The sequence below is a fragment of the Ambystoma mexicanum genome, chromosome 13, assembly GCF_040938575.1.
Source record: "Ambystoma mexicanum isolate Mex_15411 chromosome 13, UKY_AmexF1_1, whole genome shotgun sequence".
Taxonomy (NCBI): Eukaryota; Metazoa; Chordata; class Amphibia; order Caudata; family Ambystomatidae; genus Ambystoma; species Ambystoma mexicanum.
The window spans coordinates 591,235,812-591,260,542 of NC_090938.1; positions in this window are offsets into that span (position 1 = coordinate 591,235,812).

Here is a 24,731-nt window from a genome sequence, read left to right on the forward strand (position 1 = left end):
TCCAATTTGCTGAATATCAGCCAGGCTCTGAGCTGATTTCACATCTTTCTGGACTATAGGAGTGGGAGTTTCAGATTGTGGATTGGTATAGAATTTCAGAGTGTTTCCTTCCAGCGTGGAGTACCACTTTAGACTGGAAGGAAGGTTGATTTTCAGAAATAGAGAGGACCCCCCATCACCAGTCTGTTGTCCTACTGCTATTACTGTCACGTCTGGAATTTGGCTATTCTGGAAGTGAAATTCTACTTGGTCAGATTTTTGTTCAACCATGTGGCATGTGCCGTTTAAACTAACATGGTTGGCACTCTGTTTTAATTTTATTGGTCGGCTAGTCTGGGTCCAGAGGACCTTGTTTACGCAATCTATTAGGGGTGACAACCTTCTCAGGAGGTCATTCCCTAGTAAACAAGGGGTGCCCTCTGGGGTCACAACTATGACCGGGTGTTTCAACTTGTGTCGCCCGATCTTAATGTCCAAGTCTGCCGTCCCCTCGACGGGAATTTCCTTCCCGTCAAAGTTCTGCAGTTGTCCAGGAAGAGAGGTGAGAGGAATTTGGTAATTCTCTCCCCTTCCTGCATTCAGTTCGTCAAAGGCCCTTCTGGACAGAAGGGTAGCTTGAGATCCAGTGTCCACCAGTGCTGAGATTGTACCCTGCCCCTGTACTTGTACCGGGGCATAATATCTTCCCTCCTTCTCCTCAAGGGGGCACAGATAATGTACATTTTTGGACAACTGGTGGGCTAATTTTCTGGTTTTGGACATCGCTAGCGAGGAGATTTGGGCAGAATTCTGTGGAGAGTCTTGGGAATCTGAAAGAAAAAATTTGCAACTGGAGATCAGAGCCATTGTGGGTTCCCCTGGCTCCGTTTCTGGGCCGCCCCCCCTTTTTTGGAGGCAGTCGCCAGGATGGGTTTGAACCAGGGGATTTTCTTGCTGTTGGTTCTGGGATGAGATGGTGGGCGGCGGTAGCTCAGTCTCCACATCTCCCCAGTCTGGATTTGCATCCCTAGGGACCCATTTTTCTTTGGGAGGGGTTCCCCCCTCTCTGAAGGAGAAGATCCTTTTCCCAGGATCCTCTGAGGATCCCTCTCCCTCAAATTGGAAGATCTGTACCTCCTCCTCAAACTGAGTCTGTTTGGGTCTTTTGTTTCTCCTACCCCCCCTCTGCTCCTTAGGAGGCAGACTTTCAGGGGCAAGAGATTTTGTTTCCGGTTCCTGGGTTTCCAGGGGCTGTTTACAAGTGAGGAAGGAAGCTTCCTCCAAGGCTTTACACCCCCCTTCCCTTTGTGCCTCCTCCCTGGGAACCGGTGATTTATCGGGGTGCTGCCCCCGTCATTGTTCTGGAGCACCAGGTCCAGAGTTGGGTGCGTTCTGCGCCGGCATGCTGATCTGAGGGTTCTGCTGTGCCCTCAGTATATGACCCATATCCCGCGCCATGTTTTGAACCTGGCGCTCTAACTGAGAAACCCGCTCAGGCTGATACGGGGCCCTGTTTTCTCCCCTGGGCTGATCCCGGGAAGGGTAGCTGTCCCTCCTCTGGTAGTACCCCTGGTTGGGAAGATTTTGGTACCCCTCCACCCTTGGCCTCCCCTCTCCCGGATTCAGTGGTCTGGGCTCAGGGAATTGAGGAAAGAAGGATGGATGATTTTGGGGTTGGAAGTCGGGTGGATATCTGGGGAAAAAGTTCTGCCCAGGGTTTGGTAAATTTCTGCCCTCCTGTGGGAAGTTTGGAGGGAAGTTCCCTGGGTTAGGTGCTTGTCTGGATCCCCCCCCTTGGGCTGGAGGAGTCCACACATAACCCAGGATGGGTCGATTACCTTTGTAGCGAGGACTTACATAGTCAGGAGAGCGAGGGACCCCATTTGTGGGGCTGCCTCCCTGGCTCCCTGTCTGCGACTGGCCCGAGGACCTTCTGGGCCTAGCATTATTAGGTGCAGGTAGGTTTTTAGGCCCCCCCATCTCCAAATCCAAAACGGGGGTGACCTTTACCTCTGCCACCTTGGCAGCAGCAGGGGTGCTGTTGGCTTTGGGGTTTTTCTGGGCATTGCTTTTATTTTCTATGGGCTTCTGCACCTCATAGATGCGGGTAGCCTGTTCAATGACCCAGTCTAAAGATCTTTTCTCGTGAAAATCCCTCACGAGCTGGGTCATGATATATTTGGGCAAGGCATGGAAAAACGTGTTTATAAATTCACGGCTATCCGTGCGCACCCTTCTTGTGGTCTGTGCAAAAGCCCGCTTTAACTCCTGCACAAATTCTTGTGGGGCCTGATCCTCCCCACATTGCAAATTGTAGGCTGCCTTGCGAGCCTCTTGAGGATTTCTGTGAACAGAAAAATGTTTCAGGATGGCCGCCTTATAGGTGGACCATCTTAAATGATTTTGGTCCTCCAGCCCCGCAAAGAAACTGGAGTATTCCGGGGAGAAGGTCCACTTTACATATTGAATGCAGCTTTGGCTGTCCTTCAAATGGAAAGTCTCCATCATTTGTTCAAACAACTCTAAGTGCTCCCAAACAGAATACTTAGCGTTCTTATGGTAAGGCGTGATGACGCTCCTGATCGCCTTAATCTGCTTTAAGGGGTCCTTGAGCAAGGCCCTTTTTGCCTTATTGGCCTTTTTGGTTCGGGTAACCCTTGTCCATTCTTCGTCGGACTCAGAGGCACTGCTCCCAGAGGTTCCCGTCTGTTCTTCCAGGTTTTCCCGGATTCTGCGAGCCTGGGAATGGCTGGCAGAATGTGGGGACCTGGTCTCCTGTGTCCTGCGCAGTTCAGAGGAGTCTTCAGATTCCTCCTTGCTGTCAGGATTTGATGGGTACCCCCTCCACTGACCTAACTGGGCAGAGGTTTTCAGGATGCCCTTAATGGGCCTACTCTCCTGGGGTTCCCCACTGAACTGTATTGTACTTGGGTGCCCATACCCGGATGCCCACCCCTCCATTCCTGGATGGTACTGGCCTATGAGCCCCATACTCTTAGCTGGATAGTAATCTGCCATCCCTGTGGCCCTGTGCTCATGTGCGCCAGGGGACACGGGGGTGGTAGAGTCCAGGGACTGGGGAAGATGAAGGCCCCTGGTGTTAGGGCTCCTGCGGTTATGGTCAGGAGTCTCTCTTTCCCAGCGGACCTCATCTCTATCCGCCCCTTCTCCCTGTTGCAATGCAAGAGCCTGCATTTGTGCTTTCAGTTCCTCTGTTAAGGCCTTACTCGACTCTATCAGTCTCTCCTGCATCGCTACCTGTTGCTGGAGCCTATCATTGTGTTGACAGAGGGCCTCATTTTCCCTCTGTGCTTCCTGGTTGGTCCTGGAGAACTGGGCCAGTCTTTGCTGCAGGAGGGTTACCTCCTGAGCTGTGTCCCTATTGGCCTGCTCCTTTCTTGCTAGAGCATCCTCCACCCTTCTGGTGTGCTCTACCAAGTTCTGGTTTTCTTTTTGGAGGTCACCCAGCCCCTGGTGGGCCAGGTGATTTTCTTCCATTTTCCTTTTTAAATGGCAGACTTCCTGGCCTAAGGCGTCTCTTTCCTGACTAAGAGCCTGCATTTGTGCCGCCAGGTCGTCCCTTTGCCGTTGAAGGGCACCAGCTTTTTGGCGCTCCTCATCAAACTCTGCCTGGGTATCCAGGTCTTTCAAGATCAGCTTGTTGCTCTCTACCTTCACTCTATCTAGATGACTTTGCAGGGTGGCTACCTGCTCCGTGCATGCCCTGTTAAAGTCTAATTGTTGCTCCAGCTTTTTCTGGCTCTGCAGTAAGGAGTCCAAACTGTCTTGGTGCTCCTTCTGTAGGGCCAGAAATCTGGTATCCTGTTCTGACTTTTCCTTTTGCAGCACATCCATATCCTCCTTTATTTTAGTGATGTACCGTCTGCTGTCATTTTCTGACTCCTGGCTCCTCTGCAGCCTCTGCTCAGAAGAGTCCAGATCAGATTGGGCCTTCTGTAATGCCATCTGTTGCCTATTTGCCAGATTTTGGCTTTCCGCACATCTATCCTGCATGTCTCCAACGTATAGGTACAGGTATGCTGCTATCCTGGCAATCTTATTGTGTTCCTCTTTGGCTTTAGGAGCCATATATAGTTCACTCAGGGCCACATGTAAGGGACCCTGATCTCTATATATATCTGACCCTGTTTCAGTGACCTGTTGTGTGATGGCCTGCAACCACACATCCTGGCCCTGTTCGGTCCATTCACCTCTCACAAATAGCTTATGCAAGAGGTGCTCTCTGGCTATTTTCATGTCTACTAAGGTCGTCATTCTAGAGATTGGTCTCTGTCCTGACTTACAGAAGTTTGTATTTTATTTTTGCAGAACAGAACTTTTCTTGGAGTGTCCCTTTTGAGGAATGCTTCACAGCGTAATGCAGCGTGGTGATCCGACTGGATGTATGTATCCCGTCAGTTAGCACACTGTATTAATCTGCACAAATGGTAAATCTAACCCAACGTCTCGGCTCGAGCCCCCACTTTGTAAGAGGATTAAATTCAGCACTACAGCCAAGTTAACGCCTAGTCTAGAATACTGAATGAAAACCCTTATTGATATATCTTTAGGTCCAGTTCATGCGTCCTGGATGACTACCCTTGTATAACACCCCTCTCTTGGAATCCCCCTGACCCCACTGAGCCAAGAAGTAGTTCTGTTTTGCAAGTTTAAAAGGTTTATTTGATAACTTAAACAATAGATATATATATGATACTTATAATAAATTAATAATTGAATATCACACTTAATCTGATATGATAAAGATCAACAACGGAGAATCTGGCACTAACACGCTTCTCTATAATCAATAAGGAGTTGACATGAAATGGATAAGGTAGCACCCTGGTAAATCGGAACAAAAGTATAATGTGGTAGAGGATGCTTTATGTAAGCTCAGGTGGATGCAATATTCAATGAATGCAGTACAGAAAATACGCAATATGATTTCAACCAAACAATGTAATCACTTTTCTCTGGCTATTCACTCCCCCCCTCTTTATGCAATGCAAGGAAATGGAAGGAAAACACACAGTCCTCAGAAATGCAATCAACTGTAATTCAGTTCAATCCCAGCAAGCTTACAGAAAACAGATAGGAGTTTTGAAAACACAGGCAATGCTTGGATATGTGCTGGCAATGAATGAGAAATATGCTAAATTTGCTTTTAATTCCCTTATAGAGGTTCAGGGTGAGTGGTATCTAGTTAATATTAGTCCAGGCTCACACTAGCAATGATGCAGGGATAGTTAGCAGGTTAAACGAATTTCTGGCCAATGGAAAGCAAACAGCAGCAGTTTTTACATGTGAAGAAATTGCAAATCGCGGTAAAATTCGCGGATGCGCCGAGTGCTATTACAAAGGAACCGCAAGGACTATCTCTACCGTTTTGGGGTCCTAGAAAAGCCTGGGATCTCAGCTTCCAAATGAAAGTTATTGCAAGTCTCTAGCCCAAACGGTTGCGGAGATATGAGTAATTTAGTAAAGGTCGTTTTTGGTTTTGTAAATTTTAAACGCACACTTTTTCAAAATGACAAGTGACAAATTTTTGCAGCTAGAATGACAGGTGACAGCTAGGAGGCAGTTCTACTTAGGTTAAATAGATTGAATTAGATGAATTTAAACTAAGAGATGTGTTCTGAGTTTTGCTAAGTACTCACAAGAGATTTTGAACAGGAAAGCGACTTGGTCACGGACTTCAGTCTGGTCAGGTCTTTCCGGGTTCTGCTCACAGCGCCTGGCCTCTGGAACTGCTCACAGGGGTCTGGTCTCTGCTAGGCACCGGTTCTTTGGGTCTCTCTGCTCTGGATAGATTGAAGTCTCTAGTTTGGCTTTCTGGAGTTTGATGGAGGTAAGTATGGATTTTTCCGGCAGAGCTTTCAGCGGCAGATGAAAAATGAATCTCCCCTATCTGTCCTGTCTGTCTGCTTTTATGTGTTTAGAATGTGGGTGTGTTCTAGCATCACTGACCCTACCTCTCTCTCAGCTTCTAATTGGTCAAACTTCCATTTCTTACTTGATTGGGGGAATGAAATGAAGTGTCATCAGGATGAGGTCTGTTTATGATACAGAGAACCCACCCCTGTCAACTTTACACACAATCTATATCTGACCTAAAAACATATTTGCACAGGTACACATTTGTTTAAAATTACATATACATGGTGTGGCTGAATTTAGCCATGTCTATGTCCAAATCTGCTCATTCTCGGAGCTTGCATTCAAAGAGTGTACATAATTGACTTTTTAACTGCTTTTTCAATTTCCGACATGGACCCAACTTTACATACATGTGTGCAGGGGGTAGGGACATTAACTGATGAAGTTTCAGATTTTTAACATGCACACATTTAGAGTAATATCCACTTTTCCGCTAAAACCCCCCTGAACATACCACCGGTTCCTACCACGTCTTAAACTGTGGGCAGAAAAATCACAAGAATTATGGTATCATTTATAAAATTTTCACATGCCCGCTCTATGAATTATCCCCCTTTTTATAAAACCATATCCTTGCTGCAGGGGTGTGTCTTTTCAGGTCACATGGTACAGAAACCAGTCTTTCCAGTTTCTGCCAAGCCAGCTTGCTTCTCACAGGCAGTGCTCCTCCCAGCTTCTCCAGGAGGAAGCCACTTTTTACGACGTCTGTAATAAAAAACCTTTGCCTGAGTGGAGAGGGCTTTGTTCACTCTCTGGCAGAGCACAGGAAATTCAATTATCAGATAGATGGCATATCCTTAGCCTGGGCAGCAAAAGGAAGGTTGGCCTGGGAACACAGTTGTGACTCAAGTTTCACTGCTGATGGGGGTAGTTGCTAGGCAAAATCAAGTTCCTTAAGCCAGACTTTCAGCTAACTTTTTGTTGCTTTTAAAATAACTTGTAATTTTACACATGCAGCTAGAATGCTGATTCTAAGCGCAAAACTATGACATTTCAACAGTTACAAAGGCATGTGACACCAAACATAGGTCACTCATTTAATTTAACATTTTCGATTTTGGTGGTTTTAAATCCAGTTGTAGTTAGGCTTAAGCTGCTGACTCCATAGCATTTTTGTTATAAGCATTGTTTTTGGGCTCTTCATTTCCCAGATTTTGTAGGCACACAAAACTCCATTCTGCCAAATGTCTGCTGGTGTTCAGTGAATATTTTGCACATGTTGCAAGGTTTGAAATAGGCATTTTGCTTGCCTTCAGAAAAACACACAGAGTGGTTTTAAAACGCCGGCTTTTGGATAGTGGTGAGTACTGGTACTGCACCCATTTTTGGGATTTAAGAAATGAATTCCCCACAATTCTAGGTTGCATTTGGCAATCAGCATTGCCATTCCCAATGGTTTCAGACTACTGTGCGGGTAGTCCAATGGTGGTTTTAAAGCGCTTTGAAGCTAACCGGCGCTACTGTTTTTCCTTTGGCAACCCATTTCCCTCATGGCAACCCGGCCTTTCATTCTCGCACTGGTGGGTGGCAAGTGAGGCAACCATTTTGGTGGGCGCACAAACTGCGCAGCTTTCCTGGATTTCAGCGCACATGTGGGTTTTCCGCCATCTTGAATTTCCTAAGCCCACAGCACCAAATGTTGTAGCAGGGTAGCTTAAACGTGGGTCAGGACACCCAACACCGGTTAGATCACCATGTTGTTTTACACTGTGAAAGCACCCCTCAAAGGAACGCTCTAAGGAAACGGTCTGTTTTGCAAAATAAAATAAAAACTTCTGTAAATCAGGAAGGAACTCAAACTCCAGAATGACGACCTTGGTAGATATGAAGATAGCAAGGGAGCACCTCTTACATAAACTGTTTGTGAGAGGTGAATGGTCTGAACAGGACCAAAATGTATGGTTGCAGGCGATCACACAACAGGTCACTACAACTGGGTCAGATATGTGGAGATATCAGGGTCCCTTACGTGTGGCTCTGATTGAACTATATATGGCCCCTATGGCCAAGGATGAGCACAACAAGATTGCCAGGGTAGCGGCATATTTATATTTACATAAGGGAATCATGCAGGACAAATGTGCTGAAGGCCAAGATCTGGCAAATAGGCAACAGATGGCGTTAGAAAAGGCCCAATCTGACCTGGTCTCTTCTGAGCAGAGGCTGCACAGAAGCCAGGAGTCAGAAAACGAGAGTAGACAATACATCATTAAAATGAAGGAGGATATGGATATCCTGCAACAGGAAAAGGCTGACCAGGATACCAGAATTCTGGCTTTGCAGAAGGAGCACCAAGACAGTTTGGACTCCTTACTGCAGAGCCAGAAAAAGCTGGAGCAACAGATAGATTTCAACAGGGCATGCACAAAGCAGGTAGCCACCCTGCAACGCCAATTGGATCGAGAAAAAGAAGAGAGCAATAAACTGATTCTGAAAGACCTGGACACCCAGACAGAATTTCAGGAAGAGCGCCAGAAAGCTGGTGCCTTTCAAAGGCAGAGGGACGACCTGGCGGCACAGATGCAGGCTCTTAGTCAGGAAAGGGACACCTTAGGCCAGGAAGTCTGCCAATTAAAAGAAAAAATTGAAGAAAATCACCTGGCCCTCCAGGGGCTGGGTGACTTCCAAAAAGAGCATCACGACTTGCTAGAGCACAACAGGAGGGTGGAAGATGCTCTGGCAAGAAAGGAGCAGGCCAGTAGGGATGGGACTCAGGAGGTAACCCTCCTGCAGCAAAGACTGGCCCAGTTTTCCAGGACCAATCAGGAGGCTCAGAGAGAGAATGAGGCTCTCTGTCAGCACAATGATAGGCTCCAGCAACAGGTAGCCATGCAGGAGAGACTGATAGAGTCTAGTAAGGCCTTAACTGAGGAACTGAAAGCACAGGCTCTTGCATTGCAACAGGGAGCAGGGGCTGAAAGAGATGAGGTTCGCTGGGAAAGGGAAACGCCTGAGCATAACCTCAGGAGCCCTGGTACCAGAGGCCTTCATCTCTCCCAGTCCCTGGACTCTGCCATCCTCATGTCCCCTGGCGCGCATGAGCACAGGGTCACAGGAATGGCAGATTACTATCCAGCCAAAAGTATGGGGATCATAGGCCAGTACCACCCAGGAATGGATGGGTGGGCATCCGGGCATGGGCTCCTAAGTACAGTGCAATTTAGTGGGGAACCCCAGGAGAGTAGGCCCACTAAGGGCATCCTGAAGACCTCTGCCCAGTTAGGTCAGTGGGGGGGTACCCATCAAATCCTGGTAGCAAGGAGGGATCTGAAGACTCCTCTGAGCCTCACAGGACACAGGAGACCAGGTCCCCACATTCTGCCAGCTATTCCCAGGCTCGCAGAATCCGGGAAAACCTGGAAGATCAGACGGGCACCTCTGGGAGCACTGCTTCTGAGTCAGAGGATGAATGGACCAGGGTTACCCGAACCAAAAAGGCCAATAAGGCAAAAAGGGCCTTGCTTAAGGACCCATTGAAACAAATAAAGGCAATAAGGAGTGTCATCACGCCTTATCACAAGAACGCCAAGTATTCTGTTTGGGAACACTTGGAGCTTCACGAGCAAATGATGGAGACTTTCCATTTGAAGGACAGCCAAAGCTGTATTCAATATGTAAAGTGGACCTTCTCACCAGAATACTCCAGTTTCTTTGCGGGGCTGGAGGACCAAAACCATTCAAGATGGTCCACCTACAGGGCGGCCATCTTGAAACATTTTTCTGTTCACAGAAATCCCCAATAGGCTCACAAGGCAGCCTACAATTTGCAATGTGGGGAGGATCAGGCCCCACAAGAGTTCGTGCAAGAATTGAAGTGTGCCTTTGCGCAGACCACCAGAAGGGTGCGCACGGACAGCAGAGAGTTCATCAATACGTTTTTCCATGCTCTCCCCAAATACATAATGACCCAGCTCGTGAGAGATTTTCACGAGAAAAGATCTTTAGACTGGGACATTGAGCAAGCCACCCGGATCTATGAGGTGCAGAAGCCCATAGAAAATAAAAGTAATGCGCAGAAAAACCCCAAAACCAACAGCACCCCTGCTGCTGCCAAGGTGGCGGAGGTAAAGGTTGCCCCCGTTTTAGATTTGGAGATGGGGGGGCCTAAAAACCTGCCTGCGCCAACCAAATAATTCACAGCCCAGAAGGCCCTCGGGCCAGTCACAGACAGGGAGTCGAGGAGGTAGTCCCACAAATGGGGTCCCTCGCTCCCCTGATTATGTAAATCCCCGCTACAAGGGAAACTGACCCATCCTGGGTTATGTGTGGACTCCTCCAGCCCAAGGGGGGGGATCCAGCCAAGCACCTGACCCAGGGAACTTTCCTCCTAACCTCCCCCAGGAGGGCAGAAATTCATCAAATCCTGGGCAGAACTTTTTCCCCAGGTATCCACCCAACTTCCAACCCCAAAACCATCCATCCTTCTTTCCCCAATTCCCTAAGCCCAGACAACCTAATCTGGAAGAGGGGAGGCCAAGGGTGGAGGGGTACCCAAATCTTCCCAACTCAGGGTATTACCAGAGAAGGGATAGGTACCCTTCCTGGGATTAGCCCAGGGGAGAACACAGAACCCCGTATCAACCTGAGCGGGTTTCCCAACTTGAGCACCAGGTCCAATATATGGCACGGGATCTGGGTCACATACTGAGGGCTCAACAAAACCCTCAGATGAGTAGCCACCGCAGAATGCCCCAAACTCTGGACCTGGTGCTCCAGAACAATGACGGGGGCAGCACCCCGATAACCCACCTGTTCCCAGGGAGGAGGCACAAGGGGAAGAGGGATGTAAAGCCTTGGAGGAAGCTTCCTTCCCAACTTGTAAACAGCCCCTGGAAAACCAGGAACCGGAAACAAAATCTCCTGCCCCTGAAAGCCTGCCTCCCAAGGAGTAGAGGGGGGGTAGGAGAAACAAAGGACCCAAACAGACCCACTTTGTGGAGGAGGTACAGGTCTTCCAATTTGAGGGAGAGGGATCCTCAGAGGATCCTGGGAAAAAGATCTTCTCCTTCAGAGATGGGGGAACTCCTCCCAAGGAAAAATGGGTCCCAAGAGATTCCAATCCAGACTGGGTAGATGTGGGGATTGAGCTGTCGCCGCCCATCATCCTATCCCAGAACCAACAATACCAAAAACCCCTGGTTCAAACCCATCCTGGTGACTGCCTCCAAAAAGGCAGGGGCGGCCCAGAACCAGAACCAGGGGAACCTAAAACCGAATCAACAGACTGGGTAGATGTGGGGATTGAGCTGTCGCCGCCCATCATTCTATCCCAGAACCAACAATACCAAAATTCCATGGGTCAAACCCATCCTGATGACTGCCTCCAAAAAAGGGGGGGGGGGGCCCAGAACCCGAAACCATTTCCAGTTGCCAACTTTTTCTTTCAGATTCCCCAGGCTCTTCACAGAATTCTGCCCAAATCTCTTCTTTCGCAATGTCCAAAACCAGAAAGTTAGCCCACCAGTTGTCCAAAAATGTGCATTATCTGTGCCCCCTTGAGGAGAAGGAAGGAAAATACTATGCCCCGGTACAAGTACAGGGGCAGTGTACAATTTTGGCACTGGTGGACACTGGATCCCAAGCTACCCTTCTGTCCAAAAGGGCCTTTGATGAACTAAATGCAGGAAGGGGGGAGAATTACCGTATTCCTCTCACCTCTCTTCCTGGACAACTGCAGAACTTTGACGGGAAGGAAATTCCCATCGAGGGGACTGCAGATTTGGACATCAAAATTGGGCGACACAAGGTGAAACACCTGGTCATAGTAGTGACTCCAGAGGGCACCCCTTGTTTACTAGGGAATGACCTCCTGAGAAGGTTGTCACCCCTAATAGATTGCGTAAACAAGGTCCTCTGGACCCAGACTAGCCGACCAATAAAATTAAAACAAAGTGTCAACCATGTTAGTTTAAATGGCACCTGCCACATGGTTGAACAAAAATCTGACCAAGTAGAATTTCACTTCCAGAACAACCAAATTCCAGACGTGACAGTAATAGCAGTAGGACAACAGACTGGTGATGGGGGGTCCTCTCTATTTCTGAAAATCAACCTTCCTTCTAGTTTAGGGTGGTATTCCACACTGGAAGGAAACACTCTGAAATTCTTTACCAATCCACAATCAGACACTCCCACTCCTATAGTCCAGAAAGATGTGAAATCAGCTCAGAGCCTGGCTGATATTCAGCAAATTGGAGAGCAGTTGTTCATCCCTGTTCAGTTAAATGATGGGAAGGACTCTGTTCTCGCCCGAGTGTGTGTGAACAACGGTAAGAGCTCCATCAGCGAAGCCATGTTCCGCCAACTCCCAAAAGATCCAGCCATTCCCACATTCAAACTGATAGACAAATGGGGAATGGACCTGGAAGCACCCAATTCCAAACATCTCCTGCCAAGCAGGTGTATGCTCAAAATCTCCATTGGCAACAAGACCATAGTCCATAATTGTTGGGTCGTGCGAGACGTCACTGCCGCCTTTTACTTAGGCAGTGACATTCTCAATCGCTTTGCCATTAGTTTGGACCTAATAAACTTAAAAGCTTGGTCCCGATTAGCGGATAATCCCATGGGCTTTGATGATCCAGAAAAAGCATTTAGGTCAGCTCAATTGCTACCTTATGCAGTTGAAATTCAGATCAAAGAGGAAGTCACCATCCCAGAAAGGACCCGACAATTCTCCCTGGAGGTGAAAGTTAAAAGAGGACAAACATTGAAAAACCCTGATGCTTACATTCATCTAAATGCTTCTCTCCAACAGCAAGGGTTAGGGGTAAACCCAACACCATTAGTCAACATAGAACATGACACCATTCCAAGAGAGGTGGATAACAGCGACTTAAAGAGTATTACTCTAGCCGCAGGCACCATTATTGGAATGGCGCTTGATGACCGACATTTCTCCATTGATTTAGGAAATGAACTGTTAGGACCAATCCCCAAGGACTGTTTTGACAGTGACAGTGAGAACAATACAACACCAGACAGGATTTTCACCCGGCATGGGGGGAACTTCCTGGTGTACACTTCTTGCCCTTATGGTAAGGAAGATGTGACTTGTGACTTCAGGAGGGATGAGGTGATTTTCCAGGTCCATGAGGGCTGGCTTTCCCACCTGAAGCCTCTGGTCCAAATCAGCACTATGACCAGGGACTTCTCCACCCAGCTGGAGGAGGCCACTGAGATAGCAAAACCAGAAGTCTTTCCAGGTTTCAGGCTGATGGTGGAAGAGAGAGTCACCTAGCTGATGCCTGCGTGACTCTGGAACAGAAGCAAAAGTTGAAACAAGTTTTCTTGGATTTCCAAGATCTCTTTGCGGTAGACTCATATGACTGTGGTCGCACCGACATCCACACAACAACAATTCCCACAGACACTGGAATGACTCCAGTGTTTGTGAAGCAATATCGTTTGCCTCTCGCATCCATGGAGTCCCTTACTGAAATAATTAAGAACCTTGAGTCCCGGGAAATAATCCGTCCAGTCCACAGCACTTTCAATAATCCGGTGCTGGGAATATTGAAGCCAAACGGCCAGTGGAGACTCTGTGCCGACCTTAGGGAGCTCAACAAACGGGTCCATACTTCCCGATGGCCTCTGCCCTACATTGACCAAGGGCTGGCCCAGATTCAGGGGTCGCAGGTATTCACTGCAAAAGACCTGACCAATGGATACTAGACTGTGCCTGTCAGTAGGGAGGACCAATGCAAACTGGCTTTTACCTTTGGAGGCCAGCAGTACACACTGACCCGGACTCCCTTCGGATACCTCAACTCCGGCAATTAATTCAACATTTTCCTACATAAGGCCATGCCCGACCTGGGTGCGAGGGGTAACCTGGCTTATGTAGATGATGTCCTCATCAAAAGTTCATCTGTTGAGGAACACATAGCGGAGATCTATTATGTTCTGACACAGTTGAGGGCCGCCAGAGCAAAACTTTCCTTTCAGAAAGCGCAGTGGTGTAGAACCCGTGTTAATTTCTTAGGGTATGAGATTACTCCTCAGGGTCTCTGTCCCCAGGAAAAGAAAGTGGAAGCACTTCAGAAACTGAAAGACCCCACCACTCTGCGGGAACTAAGGAGCCTCCTTGGACTGAGTAATTACAGCAGAAAGTTCATTGAGGGCTACGCAGAGATCACCAGACCCCTGATTCATCTCTTGAAGGGGGGGGGGGGTCAAGTGGGAATGGGTTCCAGAACAATCCGAGGCAGTAAGACAACTCAAGAGAAGCCTCTCACAAGCGCCTTGCCTAGCTTACCCTGTCAGAAACAAGGAGTTCTTCCTGGAGACAGGGTTTTCTAATACGTGCTTGACGGCAGTATTATACCAAAAGCATGACAAGGTCAATAAAGTAATCTCCTATGAGAGCAAAACTTTATCCTCTGTGGAGGAAAAATTCAACGATTGTGAGAAGGCACTCCTGGCAATGGTGTGGGCATTGAAGAATTACCGCCCGTTTATCCAGGGGGAACACATCATAGTGGATACTCCACACCAGTCTCTGCAATATCTCCAAAGTGACAGAATCCGGGCCGGAAATGTGAGTAATTCCCAAATTACTTCCTGGATTCTGTCAATGCAAGGCTTTCCTGTGGAGGTCAGATATGGCCAAAACAAGAAGAGTCCCCTCACGCAAAGTCGGGCTGACTTGCATGATTGTGCCAGAGAAAACTGTCTCGAGGACGAAAGTCTAAAAATCAAGGACAACATGGAGGCATACCTTAATTCCCCACACAAAGTCTTTGAAGAAGACAGGTGTGAGGGAATGCCCACTGTCTATGTGGATGGATGCTCTTACCATGTTGACAACAACGGGGAGAAAGAACTGGTGGCCGGCGTAGGGAATGCATGGGTGAATGAGTCCCAGAACCCTCCGCTGGATACAAAATTGGTCCCGAAGTAGTCAGGTGGCAGAATTGATGGCTGTGCATCAGGCCATCCTCACTGCTGTCGAACATCAACTCCACAAACTGGTCATAATCACAGATTTGGATTATGTACGGAACACCTGGATTATGTGGAGCACCTGGTTAATTGGAAAACCAGAGGCATGTTATGTGCTAATAACAAACCCTTGAAACATGGGAAGTTAATCCAAAACATTGATGATCTGGTCACCTCGAATGGGATGACCATCTACTGGAAAAAGATGAAGGGTCATTCCAAAGTAGAGGGACCAGACAAAACTGGAAATGACTTAGCTGATCAGCTGGCCAAAACCGGAGCCATCCAAGAGGATCTAATAGAAATAGAGTCCCTGTTGGGGCAAATCCAGGTCACTGCTATCACTAGGTCCCAGACAAATGCTCACAATGATCTTTCAACTGCACAATGGAGTAAGGAGACCCCTGATGCTGATTTAATTACGGCTCAAAAGGGGGATCCAATAATTGGTAAGTTTTACCAACACATTGAGGACCCTGAGAACTTTCCCCTGACGGATACATTGGGAAAGAGGACCTAAGAGTGTTGATGAAATGTCCAAAAAGGTTCCGAATCCAAGACGGTTTGTTGGTAATGAAATCCCAAGCTGGCCATGATCAGTGGGTGGTTCCTACTTCATTCCGAAGCCTGATGTTAAGTCACGCCCATGATGCGGCCACCGTCGGTCATAGGGGGTTTCACACAACACTGGAAATCTTAAGAGAGGTTGCATACTGGCCACACATGGGGCAGGACCTCGACCAATACTTGAAGGAGTGTCTTGTGTGTGCACAATTTCAACCATCATCCCTCACACACTGTGCACCTCTCCAAAAGAGGGGGATGACACTGTCATGGTCAGATTTGCAAATCGACTTCGTAGGCCCTATAATTCGCTCGTCTAGAGGAAACAAGTACATGTTGACCGTCACATGCTTGTTTACCAAGTGGGTGGAATGTCTCCCGGCCCCAAATTGCAAGGCAGAAACAGCAGCTGCCCTGATGATTAACCACATCTTTTCCCGTTTTGGTCTACCTCAAAGGATTGAGTCAGACAGAGGTAGCCATTTCACCAGCAAGGTAATGACAAAGATGTGGGAGATACTGGAGGTTAAAAGGAAGCTACACATTACTTACAGGCCAGCTTCTTCTGGAGCAATAGAGAGATACAACCGAACCATTGTGAGCATCTTAAAAAAGTTTGTGGCAGATTCTGGGCCAAGTTGGGATATCCGATTACCTCTGGTCCTAATGGCCATCAGATCTACCCATTCATCTGCAACTAAAATGTCACCATTTGAGTTGATGACCGGACGCAAGATGGTGCTTCCCCAGCATTTGCTCTACCGGACCCAAGAGCAGGCACTGATAAATGCCTCCACAACTCATGAGTATGTGGAGAATTTAAGGAAACACCTTCAGCATGCTTTTGCCTATGCTCAGCGGAATCTAGAAAGATCAGCTGATAGCATGAAGACCCACTACGACCTGAAAACCACCAGGAAAGTATACGAGGTGGGGGACCGGGTCTATCTATACAATTTCCAAAAGAACCAGGCCAAACAGCAAAAGTTTTTGCCTACGTGGAAGGGACCGTTTGAAATTATAGACAAAATCTCCCCTGTAGCCCATAAGATCCGCATCCCCAAACATAGTCTGGTGAAAGGGGAAGACAAGTGGGTACATATAAATCAGCTAAAGTGTTGCCATCCCAGGAACAGTCTGCAGCAACTGGAGGAGTCCTCTGCAATACCAGAGGGGACCGCTCCAGATGAATTCAGTTCCCATCCTAAAATATCCCACATATAGTCTCTAAAATATGATGATGGAAAAAAAAAATGTTTCATATTATATCTGGTTTTTCAAAATAAGAATGCTATGTCTCTTGAGTTATAAAATGTACATGCCGTCCCACTAGATCAATAGTGGTGGAAAAATGTCTATGAATAGGTATTGCCGCTTTTGCTTTATCATCCTAGGAGAGATGAAACCATGGAGACTGAGCAAGGAGGACGACCGGGGACTGGGAGCAGAGATCCGAGGGGCCCGGGGTACCGCCCAATATTCCCATCAGGACCGGCGAGGAGAACCGATCGATCCAACCGGATGGAGGAAAAGATGCTGAACTGTGCCATCTACGGAATTGGAAGAAGATAATGCAGATATACCAGCGTGTGGATCAAAACATCCTTTGCACCCGACTTCCCTCGACTCGAAATCAAAGCGCAGCCAAAATGGTCACCTAATCTGCCACCCAGCAGTGCAAAGAAAGGTGGTTCTGTTCAAAATCCATTTTTATTGATGTCAAAAAGTTGCTAAAATCATGGGCACAAGATCACTGTAAAGATACAACCTTCTTGTGGGGGGTTCCACATCACCACTCTACTGTAAGGATGCCATCAAAACAATGTTAAGCAAGGGTCCTATACTATCAAGCAAAAGACCACTCTATTGAAATGCATTAATTCAAGACAGATCCCAAAAATGCGCGCAGTACCAGCTTTGTCCACAAACCGGCGCTAGCGGTCTAAACTCTGACAGTATAACCGTACCTCAGGAATGCCAGAGGATCCTGAGCTAACTGGGACTTCAAAGGTTTGTTCCCAGGAGGCAGGCTGATTCAAGTAAAACACATCAAAGGGCCTCTGTCCATGGAAAGCATTCACACCAGCCCTTACCAGCAACAGCCCCGGAGATCACATGGACCTGCTAACCAAATGCAGGGTGGCCACCTGGTTTGCTGACCCCAGCCCACACAATAGACTCTTTCCTTTGAATAGGATATGCTAATTTTGAGTGTGGACTGTAAACAGAGCTGCCTGGGAGGGGAGACATGTGATCCCTGACACACCCAAGCTTCTGGGGGGCGGGCTCAGACACTTTTGTGGAATCATATTGCAGCAAATATATGTTTAAGTTAAATGCTTCTAAAATTTTGTATTAAGCTTACAAAAATGTGCAATTTGGAGAACCTCAATCTAAGAAATGTACCCACAATTCAAGACTTGATTCAACTTTGTACCATGTTCTGAGGCGAAACCCCGCTATTTATTGATATTACAGACACCGGGTTTATGCTAGAAACCTAGTAAATAGCTGGAATGTGTGTAGAAGGAGGGTGTACATTTGTGTAATTTTTGATGAAAAACCAATGTTGCAAAACCCACTAAAAACGAATTTAAGTAGCCATTTGTTAATGCAAGCCCCCAGGAAGATCAGAGTCGGACAAGCATGGAGCGTAAGGAATCTGTAATATGTACATGTAATTTCAACAAATTGTGTATCTAGGAAATATGTATTTGGGTCAGAAATAGATTTATGTGCAATTTGATAAGGGGAGGCTCCTCTGACCATAAAACCTACAGCATCATTCTGACGCTCCAATTCTTTCCCCCAATCAAGGGAGAGAGGAAAGCTTGGACAATGATAAGTGAGAGGGGCAGGCTTAGCTAGGCCCAGGCACACACCCATTTTCAAAACACATAAAAAGAGCCACTGGAACCCAGGTAGAGACATTCACTTTCCACTTTCTTGCGGGACGCTTTACCGGGAGACTTCAGACTTCACATCCAGAGATCCAGACTTCAAATCCATCAATCTCCAGAGACCAGAAATTAACTCCAGAATTTGTAGCAGAGAGGCCTGAATCCACAAGCTGAATCCTCTTCAGCAGGCCTCAAAACCAACCAAACTATTCAACAGCCGGGCGAGCTATTTGAATTCTTTGCCAAGAACTTTTGCAAGAACCTGTAGCAGTATCCAGAAAGCAGTGCTGTATCCAGAACCAGAGACCGCTGTATCCGGAACCACTAGCAGAACCGATAACAGAACCGGAGACCCAGAGACCAGATTGCTGTAAAGAACCGCTAGCAGAAGTCCAGCCAATACTGACCCGAACGGTGACAAAGTCGCATTCCTGTCCAAAATCTAGTGTGAGTACCCAGCTAGCACTGTGCCAAAACCAATCTCTTAGTTTAAAATAATCTAATCCAACTATTTTAGCCCATTAGAACTGCCTCCTAGAATCGTGTCATTCTGTCATCTTTAAAACTGAAAACTGTCATCTGTCATTCTGAGCTTTAAAACTTCAAATCCGAAAAACTACCTTTACTAAATCGGCCGTATCTCCGGAACCCTAGGAGAGCGTTTTAACGGTCATCTTAAAGCTAAGATCCTAAGCTTTCCAACAAGCCTAGAACCGTTTCCTACTCCTTATAGTGCCTCCGTAATTGCACTCGACGCACGCGACTAAATTTGCCACGATTTGACATTTTGCTTAATTTCAGCCACGTGTAAAAATATTACTCCTTGCTTTCCTTGCTGAAATTCGTGTGCAACCTGACAATCATTCATAGAGCATTGCTAAAGTGATCCTGAATTAATTTAAGTATCTCTCACTCACCCTGAACCTCCTATAGGGAATTAAAAGCATTTTTCGCATAGTTTTCACTGAATTGCAACCACATCAAAGTATATTGCCTATGTTTAAGACTCCCACCTGTTTTCCTCTAAGCTTGCTAGGGGGGAACTGAATTATATTTGATTGCATTCCTGAGAACTGTGTGCTTTCCTCCCATCTCTTTACCTTGCATAGAGGGGGTGGGTGAATTGCCAGAGAAAAAGTGATTATATTATCTTTTGGTAAAATCATATCAAGTTATTTCTGTACTGCATTTCATTCCTTATTGCTTTTCCCTTGAAACCATAAAAGTATTTTTGCTGCCTTATCCATCCTATACCAACTCCTCATTGATTGTAAAGAAGTGTGCCAGTGTCAGATTACCCATTGTTGATCAACATTATATTCATAAGTGTGATATCAATTATTAATTTATTATAAAAGATTGATATATATAGACTGTTTAATTTTTCAAATAAACCTTTTACTTTGCAAAACAAACCTACTTCTTGGCTCAGTGGGGTCAGGGGGATTCTAAGAGAGGGGTGTTATATAAGGGTTGTCATCCAGAGTAAACGAACTGGACATACAAATATATCAATAAGGGTTTCCATCAGCATCCCAGACTAGGCATTGACTTAGCTGTAGTGTTGAATTGAAGTCGCTTACAGCCTGTGGGGGTGCCTGACCAAAAAAGGGCGCTAAGTACCCAAGACAAAAATCAGAATACAAATAAGACTAAAAGGCCAAAAAACACTCTCAGCCAAAGGAGGGCATACTATTGTGAGCGCAACCGCTTGCTAGGATGTGTGGCTCAGTAAGGTGATCCATGTCTAGGCAGGCGGGCGAGGGACGCCTCAATGTTGGGCTGGGTAGCTGATTGGTCAGCGTCCAGAGTGTGGTGGTGATGGTGCCAGGAGCTACTAAAAGGGGTGAGCTGAGCATACCAACATATTTGGGTGATACATATCATGGTACATATTTGCAGGGAATGCCCCATTGATGGTGGTTATGTTTAGCATTGACACAGAAGAAGGCACATATTACCCCAGTGGGGTGGCGTTTACAGAGTCCAGCGGTGCCACATGAGATCAATTGGGAGTGGAAGCATTGTCTCAATTACAGGAAGTGTTTCCACTCTACACAGATGTTTAAACCTGACCTGACAGAGTTTAATTTGTGAACCCATTTCTGTTCTAAACGGGTCAAGATTCTGTCGACATCTCCCCCTCTGATGGTGGCAGAAACTTTCTGTATTACCATCCATTTGACGTCCATATTGGTGTGATTTTTCTTGACAAAATGATCAACCAGTGGTTTATCAGGTACTTTGTTTTTTATGCACGAGCGGTGCTCGCATATCCTGGTCTTCACTGGTCTCATGGTTTTGCCCACATATATGAGTCCACGTGGGCAAGTAATGGCATATATGACCTGCTTTGTGTTGCAATTGGTGTGGTCCTGCAAAGTCCAATTAATGTCATTGTGTTTGAATATTTTGGTAGTCTCTGTGAATTGGCAGACGGTACATTTGCCACATCGGTAGTGGCCTTGTACGGGTGGAAGATTCCATAGGGTGCGGTAGACTTGGTGGGCTCAATGAAGGTGTGTACCAGGGATTCTCGGATGTTCCGGTTTTTCTTGAAGGCAAATAGTGGGACTTTTTGTAGTGATCCTGCGTTTCTGATGATTGGCCAGTGTTGTTTGACGGTCTTTTTGATGAGGTTGCTGATATGTATCACCCAAATATGTTGGTATGCTCACCTCACCCTTTTTAGTAGCTCCTGGCACCATCACCACCACACTTTGGACGCTGACCAATCAGCTACCCAGCTCAACATTGAGGCGTCCCTTGCCCGCCTGCCTAGACATGGATCACCTACCTGAGCCACACATCCTTGCAAGCGGTTGCGCTCACAATAGTATGCCCCCCTTTGGCTGAGAGTTTTTTAGTCTTATTTGTATTCTGATTTTTGCCTTGGGTACTTAGTGCCCTTTTTTGGTCAGGCACCCCCACGGGCACCCCGGCCTCGCGCACCTCATCATGGCCGCTCACCCCATTTAATCACAGTCCGCTCAACAGCTCACTCCGTGCGCAGCCAGGGACCACGACCACTGACAGCTTGCTCTACAGCGCTCATCCTTCCTTCATCCGCAAGTAAGCACACGCGCATGCCACCACTGCAGCTCTGTGATCTCTTGCACCTATTTCTCAGCTGCATGTCTCACTTTAGAACGGGAGCTCAGCCTCCATTTTATACCGTCCTCCCCAAGCATGCTATCCTGCACGGGCCATCCCGCTATTCCGCCACCTGCCTTTGAGGTTGTAATTTTAGCATCATGGACGCTTCTGTCCATTTATAAGTCATACTCAGACCCACTTCCGCATGGAACACGCACGCTTTCATCAGCCACACTTTGTCCGTGGCCAGCTGTTACCTGCACGTTTCACCAACCCTCACATGCACCTTGACCCTTGACACTATCCGAGGCTTTTAATCATAGCCCCGTGCTTCCTTTTCTCCGCAGCACCTCACGCTTGCGGTTGACTCTAGCGTACTCATCACGCCAGCCTGTTCTACCCATATTATGTGCGGCAACAGGCCCTCAAGGTAAGCTTGTTCTTACCCCTTTTTTATCCTTATTTGCTCCACCACTCCATATAGCTTAACATAGCCTCCTTGTCCTTCCTACTTCCACAGGAACGGCCACCTCTAGGACCTCGAAAATCCTCCAGTGTACTGCTGACACTGCCACTGCCTGAGCCACTGCGCTCCGAAGTTCCGGTAAGCACCGGTCCTTCATGTATTGCTACCTCTACCTGTGCTAGCTTTCAATGAATGTGCCCACTCCTATAACACCCCGTCTGTTTATCTCAACAGACCTCACAAGATACTTCCCGCCTTGGAATATCTTGTCCTGATGAAGGCCACACCATCAGAGCTCATCCAAGCTCACTCTCTGGCCGAAACACTGTCGTGTTGACTGTTATATTGTCTGTGTTGTCCCTGTACAACCCCTCATTGTTTTGATGTATATGTGCTGACTGTTACATGCTATCACCTCACTAAATCCACTGGTCTCCTTCCCAAGGACCACTCAGTGGATGTCTAAGCAGTGAAAAGACGTTACAAATATTTGAAATTTGTCACTCACAAACTGGTTACTATACCTTCAAAATGTGTAAATACTGTTGTATCTTGTGTTACTCTCAATTAAGTGTATCTAAAAACATGTAAACTGCAGTTTTATTAAAAATCTAACTGCAGTACTCAGAACTATCCTGATATATTTTTTGTCAGAAGTCATTCACAGTTACTTTTACACACTCACCAAGGTGTAACCCCCATACGTGTGTGTTCACCCTTCGTTAATTAGCCAGGTACCCTATGACCTTGCTCAATTTTGCTCTTTAATACGTGACTACCCACCTGGGTAGAGCAAGGCATCAACCAGGTGACCTTTTTGATAAACATTTCAGACCTGGAATCCCTCCTGTGCAAATGGCCCTGGGATATGAAGGCATGCAAGTGAACGTTGGTATCTGATACTCAAAGGTCAGGGTGTTCCTGGGTAATTCCGTCCTTTTTCCCTCAACTGGAGGAGTGGGCAGGGCTAATCTAGGAAAGGGTTGAAACGTGTTTAAAGCAACAGTGACATTCTTGTCTCTGGAGTGGTGTCCACCTCACTTTGGAAGGGCTGAGGAAGAGACAGGTGGGGGTGTTGGGATGGATCACATTGCTCTAAATTCACAGCCGTAAAGGGATGTGTCGGTGGCCCCCGTATTTTGGTATTAGAGGCTCATCAATATCACTCCACCTCATCTACTCTGTGAGAATACAGACGCCCCACAGGAGAACGAATGGACAATGCAATGACACAATATCACGATTGTTTAATATGCAATATGTGTGTGCAGAGGATCAACAACGCCACCCTCGCTCCCAGCCCACTTCTCCACTAGGTTAAGTTGACCCCGAATCCTCCACCAGGAGCCCTGTAGTCAGTTCGTCATGTGCCATCTGGGAGGCATAAACGTGTACGGAGAGTCGGAAGGTCCAACATCTTGCCAGCGCACAAATACTCGGCAGATGTTTCCAGTCAGCACGGTGAGAACAAACTGAAACATCAAGCAAGCAGCCGCCCGCCCGTCAGTGAAAGTACTGACAGTTAGTAAACGCGCCCAGGCCATGGACGCGGCTGTTTATCAGCGAACAGTAGAGAGGCCGCGAATCACGCAAATATGGGATAGCGCTGATGGGAAGCGATGAAATACAGGGCTGGTCCCCACTCTGGGGGTACAGAATGATTAACAATTTCTGAGGCAATGGGATGGGACCCCCGGAAGGATGTTTGAAAACACGCCTACCCCTATGGAGGACACGAGGCTGCCATTGAATGCAGAAAAAATAACATCTTGCTTTAATAACTCTGGGATGCACGTAAACATGAAATAGCCCAGTGGGACGTCTGGTGAAGGCTGTAATCTATTTTACTTTTGGTTACACTTGGGCTAAAGGAGGCTGCGGGAGGCACAGAGAGGTAATCGGAAACAGGCGGTATCCGCATCAGAGCAGGTGTCCCCACCCGATCTTAGACCTTCTCACCCCCAATCTCTGAGCACCTGGGTTTCCTAATGTACTCGTGTTCTTTGCAATGATGTCACGTCGTTAGGCAAAGTGCAAGTTCACACAGTGTTTCCATGTGTGCGGCTTCTATCTCAGTGGCCCCAGGGCATGGACGTTTGGCACAGGGCTGGTATTTCCCATCGTTATGGCTATTATGGTTTATGGAAGGTTAGTGAGTTGTTTGATTCCCTGGCGAGATACGTCCATCAGTGGCATGCTGAGATTAGCTCAGCAGTGCTATCAACACAATTCAACTCTTGATGAAGAAAAAGTTCGTAATTTACCTTGCAATCAGTTACAGACTGTCCTGGATTCGTCACAACACCTTGAGGAGTGTTTCGGGGGTGTGCATTTCTTCTTCAGTGCAAATAGCAAATCAGAATGAAAACCCAATGATCTTACTACATTCCCACAAGCAGGGATGTCATTTCATCAAAATGCCAGGGGTAGTGGAAGTGACAACATACGACCCCTGAACTCTGATGACATCACAGGAAGTGATGTCATTTGACCCCCATGCTGAAGTGATATGACGAGAAGCAATGGAACACAACCTTTCACCCCTTGACAAAAGAGGAAGTGGTATCACATAGCATTATTCCTAAGTACAGTACGAAAATTATGGTTATACGATCACTATAATGTGATATACATTTCATACAAGAATGGATCGCCATATGTATTGTTAAGGTCAGTGTGTATAGGCCCATATTACCAAATTACTGTGAATGCAAGCAGACTTACATGGCCAAAGGATAATGATGTGTTATTATATAGCAATTACGCTTAAGCGCTTTATATAGAACAAATATACACCCAATATCTCCAAACCTGTGTTGGTACTTATTTATGGACCTCAGAAG